We start from the raw sequence: 5,888 nt of genomic DNA, 5'->3' as shown, positions 1-5,888 counted from the left end.
CTCAGTGTGATTCGTACTCACAATATAATTGCAACTAACTTAGAACTTCTACCCAGTCATGGCTTTCGGAATGAGAGCATGTTACCGCTCATGGATTAAATAAAAGATTATGTCCAAAGTTTCAAGTTCAACAAAAAGATTCTCGAGTTCAACAGAAAGATTCCCGAGTTTGACAAGATACAACTGAAGGAGGTCAGAGGTTACATTGACTAAAACGTTGTGCAAATAACACTCAAGATGAGAACAGTAGTCCAAAGAATCCAAATAATATTAACCAATCCTCATCTCAAAACGGCAGAAACATAACACAAAGCAGGTATGAAAGGAACAGTCGACGTAGAATGAGATTCTGTCAAAAGTAAAACGAACAAATTTTTCATGATCAAGGTCAACAATCAAGGTCATGTAAAATAGGAACTTCATTGGCTACAATATGGGTCAAGTAGTGAGTCTTTACAATAAACAGAACTAAAGTTATTGCCAAGAACGTGACTTTCATCTTTTTCTGTGAAATTGATCTTGACTGTTGATCCACAGATATGAGGAAAATTAAAGCAGTCTTAAATTGTGTGTTGTAGAGCAGGGGATTTATATAGCATCTGCATATTCATGTATATATACACTCGTGAGCAAAAAAAAAAAAAAAATGGGCCAAACAAATTTTATGCATTTTATTGCAGTAAAAGCTATATTAAACAAGGAATAATTCAACAAGGAAATTTAAACGAGACTAATAACACAGAACAAGACATTTACTTTAATAATTGCTTAGGATGGAATCGCATTCCCTTCCTTTTGATTTCTTCATAAGATCAATCCTTTTAGACATGCTCTTAACCAAAGTGGAACACTGTGAAGAGAAGATGCTATTCCATTTGCGTTGCACAGCTTGCTACAGTTTGCTATTGTTCGAAAAAGTTCTTCCGGCCAATGCACGAGATATTATAGACCAAATATCATCGATTGGGTTTAAATCGGGCCTTTGACCTGACCAAAATATCACATTAATTGAATTATCAGAAAACCATTTTTTTGTGACTTTAGCAGTGTGTGCAGGGGCATTATCATGTTGAAAAATAATGTTCTGGGATATTCCCAGCTTCTGGATACTTTGTAACAGTCCTGTTTGTAATATTTGAATGTATTCCTTTGCATTGATTGACTTCTCACATCTAATAAGTTCCCCAACTCCTGCTGCAGTAAAAGTTATACCATTATCCCTCCATTCCCGTGTTTAACTATCGTTTTTATGCAACTTGGCAAAAATCATGCTCCAGTTCTTCAATTGCACCGTTCAGAAGCATCGGGAGCATCACTAACAAGACAAAACCTTGATTCTATCTAACCGGAAAACATTCCTGAACCAGTCTGTAGCTTTCTTGCCATAACACGAGAAAAATCTCTTTCTATCATTGATGTTTTTCTTAGATAAAAATGGCTTATTTGCACCTCTTTTAGGGGGAAAATCCTATTTCTTTCATTCGTCACGATATTGTATATCTAGAAAGAGAATTTCCAGCCCCTGTTTTGAATTCTTTGCTATGGTCAACATAAGTTTTCTTTCGATCCTTTAAAACAGTTTATTTAAGCCTCCGGCCGTCCTTCAAAGTGGATGCTCTAGGGCAACCAGATCCAAATTTCCCTTTTACCAAGCATTCGACTTCAAATCTTTGACCAATTCGCTTCACTATAGAAAGAGATGTTTTCACATTTTCTTTTCTTAAAATATCAAAAATCTGCTTGTAAGTCATTTTGGACTGCCTTAATCCTGCAATTCGGTTTTTTATATCCTCGCCAAGATGCGGTCTTACCATTTTTCCACTTATTATTATATGCTATAATAATAATGATCTGCAAAACAGAAATTTTCAGTTAAAATTAACAAAAATTCATGGAAAAATATTGAAAATCGATTTCTTCCTTCTTTCACTCTTGGCCCATTTTTTTGCTCATGAGTGTATATGTGTGCAATATATATATATATATATATATATATATATATATATATATATATATATATATATAGTGTGTGTGTGTGTGTGTGTGTGTATCGTTTAGTGTGTGTATTTTACATTTATGCAACAGTTCTATCGTGAAACGATTGACGTAGCGAAACAGTTGTAGACAAAATAGTTCGTTTCAACATTTGTAAACAACACACAACACATGCCTGCTTTATATATAAAACATCTAACCTCTCGATTCCGGCCACCATCTTCAAAGATTACGTCTTCACATCTTGGCTGTCTCGGAAGACGCTGCTCCCCTTTGTCATTTGGAGAGAATAACTCTCCCTTGCGTCGTCCGTTTTTTGCCCAGCATCCAGCTAACGATTGATTAAAATCTACTCTAATCTATGTATCATGACATGTTCAAAACCCCAACGCTGATATAAGCTTAAATCTAGTTATTTCGTTTACGTAATCTAAAATTCTTCCAAAACTTTGTTTACCTTGATTTTCCAAATTAACATTCCTTTGTAATTTTTTTTTTCAGCTGTCACTCTCATTTTTCCAATCTAATTTTTTTTATTTTTCTAAGCATAATAATTGATCCATCGACCCACTGTCGCTCGGATCAATTAATAATAATGTTTTGACCATTCGCACTGCCTGCAGCAGTTAACGCAGATAGTACGCTGTGATCACAGCCAAAGGGTTACATATGGTTGATATTTTGACAAAATTTACTGACGATTTGCAGGGTTACCCAGTGTTGCCCGGGGCAAAAGTGTAACAATATTTTTATTAAAACTTCTCTCTACTTCCCTTTCTCCATCTCTCTTTCCTTCTGCCTAGTTTTACCCCTTCCTCTCCTTAATCTCCTCTTTCTCTTCTGCCCAACCTATTCTTCTCTGGCTGGACATACACATACATATGCAACTCCTTTTATATAACAGATTGCTCTAGGATTAAGTCGACATTTTTTTTCCAAATTAGTACGTAATACCACTGAAAAACCGCCCCCCCCTTGACGAAACCTGACCTAGTTTACCCCCAGAAAATGAATACATTTTTCAAAATTTTAGATGTCATTCATCCAGGGCAGAGCTGATCAACTTTGCGTGTAGTGTTTATTTCGTAGTTTTTGACATTTTGCTGGACATAAAAACATACACACAAACAACTGCCCTTTGTATAATAGACTAGTATAGCAAAACGGACGCTGAGCTGTACACAAACAAGCAAGCAAACATAGTTATAAATTCGACCGAACACATAGCCTCCTTGGCGGAGGTAAAAATGGAGAGACTGAGAAAAAAAAAAAAATGATAATAAAAAATACGCAACGTGTCCTGCATCTATAATTTAGGCAAATTATTTTTTAAAAGCATGTTCTTGCGTAATGTAAACGTGAATTAAGTTTCTGATTATTTATTTATTTATTTATTTATTTATTTATTTATTGCTTCCTGTGTTTGACATTTAGAAGCATGACTCGTCATTGAATTATAATTACACATTCAGCGTTTCAAATGACAAAAAGAAGATACCAAAAAAAAAAAAAAAAAAAATTAAAAAAAGCAAGCAACACTCAGCTTCTAAGTTGCACTTCCGTTGAGTAATTCGCACATCTCAAAGAAAGGATATCTTTCTTTATTGTTTTCGCAGCAGACATTATGGAGACTTTAAAACAAAGAGCAGCAACAGTTAAATTTGCAATGCATGTTATAGTAGTGAGTTTAATAAAGAAAATATTTCTATTTAAATATACATCTCAAGTAGAACCCCGGGACGCGATGTCCCTAGGATACTTTTTTTCAGGTTACGATGCAGAATACTATGTTTTTCCGGCCCTAGTTACGGTGCTTGCCCCGCCTTACGGTGTTATTTATAATGTTATTTGATTATACACATATATACTGTACTGTATTTTGTTACTAATTTTTAATGCCGTATCTCGGGGTTCTACTGTATATATCTATAAAAGTGTGTGTGTGTGTGTGTGTGTGTGTGGACAATTCTCAACCTATATACTCAACGAATTTTTTATCTACAAACTTGAAATTTGGTATATACGGTATTCAGACATGTGGAAAACTATAATTGCTTTTCATTCAGAAAAAAAAGGACTGCTTAGAGGTAAAAATTGAAAAATTGGCACATGGGGGGGGGTTATTGGATTTTTATCTGTTTGTCAACTGTTTCACGAATGTACATGCGTGAAAGGTCCACGACATATTCTTTCTGTAAAGAATAAGTAGGTTTGAAAACACTTTTTTAAAATGGTGTTAAGCTGGCCTAATGGTTATCGTACTTGACTCACTGTCTTTAGGTTTTGGTTCAGCTCGAATATTTTTTTTTTTTTACTTACAAGAAATGAGCTGTTTAGAAAAAACATAATACCCGCATGCACATATCTCAGTTTCTGCATGAATTAAAATATAATATTTATGCATATTTTACGACCGGGAAACGTCTGTATTCCAAATTTCAAGATGTTGTTCATAACAAAATTATGATTTTTAAATACATTTTTTAACATAAAATACATGCAGTTGCCTTTCACGTTTCTGAAATTTTTAAATGAGGATTGATCCATGGCGTAGTGGATAAAGTACTTGGTAAATTCAGTTGTAAAGTTACACTCTTCTGGAGGTTGAATGCTCAATTCTCAAGGATACAATTGCAAATTACTTAGGACTTTTACCCAGTCAGGGCTGTCGGAATGAGAGCATACTACATCCATGGATTAAATAAAGGGTTCCGTTTGAAATTCCGTGCAAATACCCAAGTTTGACAGAAAGATTTCCAAGTTCGAGAAAATACTTATGGAGAAAATCATGCGTTACATCAACCAAAATGTTGTGAAAATAACATTCAGGATGAGAACAGTAGTCCGAAAAATCCAAATAATACAAACTAGTTGCTTGCTATGCATCATCAGTGATAAAACTTTCTCGCTTTTTTCTTTTACAAATCATCATCATCATCATCATCATCATCATCATCCCATAGCATATGAATCCGAAGATTTTTGTTGTTGGTGTTGGTTCCCCCGATATGTTTCTAGTTTCTAGTCAGAATTCTTTCTAGAAATATATTGAGGATTACATGAAAAAAACATGTGAAGGTTGCCAACATCCTAACTAGAAAGTGATTTTTTGTGGAACGACCTGGATTGGAACACCCAGGTTATCAGTCCACATTGTTAACCACTAGACTACCGTCACCTCCCTTTTTACAAATCAGTCACCTCTTATCAAGCCCTAAAGGCCACTCAAGGATAAGGTTAATGGATTTGCCAGGTGGTCGGTGAGACAACGTGAGGACTGGTAACAATGGTTGAAATTAGTTAGAATTGATTATATAAAAAGATGACTCAGCAAAAATTTGTTTACATTGGACTTGAAAACAGTAATGTGCTAGTCAGCCGGGAAGCAGCCCCATAGCACTGTATTTTAAAGGTGGGCAGTTCTTAAAAACAAACTTTGCTCATGGAAATTCCGTTTAGTTTTAGGTACACAGAAGGAGAAAAAGAAGTAGTTGGAGTTAGACAAGGTTTTCTTGTTAATGTTTTAGTAGGGGGATCAGTAATTGCATTGATAAAAGGAAAAATACAAAGTAAAAGTATAGCATTACACACAGCACAACTACTTAATATATGATTATTTAGCATTTAAAATGTATTTGAAAAAAAAAAAATGACGCTAGTGCTTGGTTAATATCATAGAACATGATTATTTTTTGTTTTTTTCTCTTATGGAAATTGCTCCAGATGAGGCTTCATGCCACTTAATGTACGGAACTAAAAAGAAATACAACTTCAAGGTAAAAAAAACCTAACCGACAATAAGTGTTAAATGGCTAGATTCTGAACCAAATTGAAAGTGCACTACATGTCCAAATACCCTATATATCAAATTTTAACTCTGTTCAACACAAATT

This window comes from Euprymna scolopes, chromosome 27 (assembly GCF_053919585.1).
Source record: "Euprymna scolopes isolate OS-2025 chromosome 27, ASM5391958v1, whole genome shotgun sequence".
Classification (NCBI taxonomy): Eukaryota; Metazoa; Mollusca; class Cephalopoda; order Sepiida; family Sepiolidae; genus Euprymna; species Euprymna scolopes.
Note: the sequence above shows the minus strand (reverse complement) of the source record.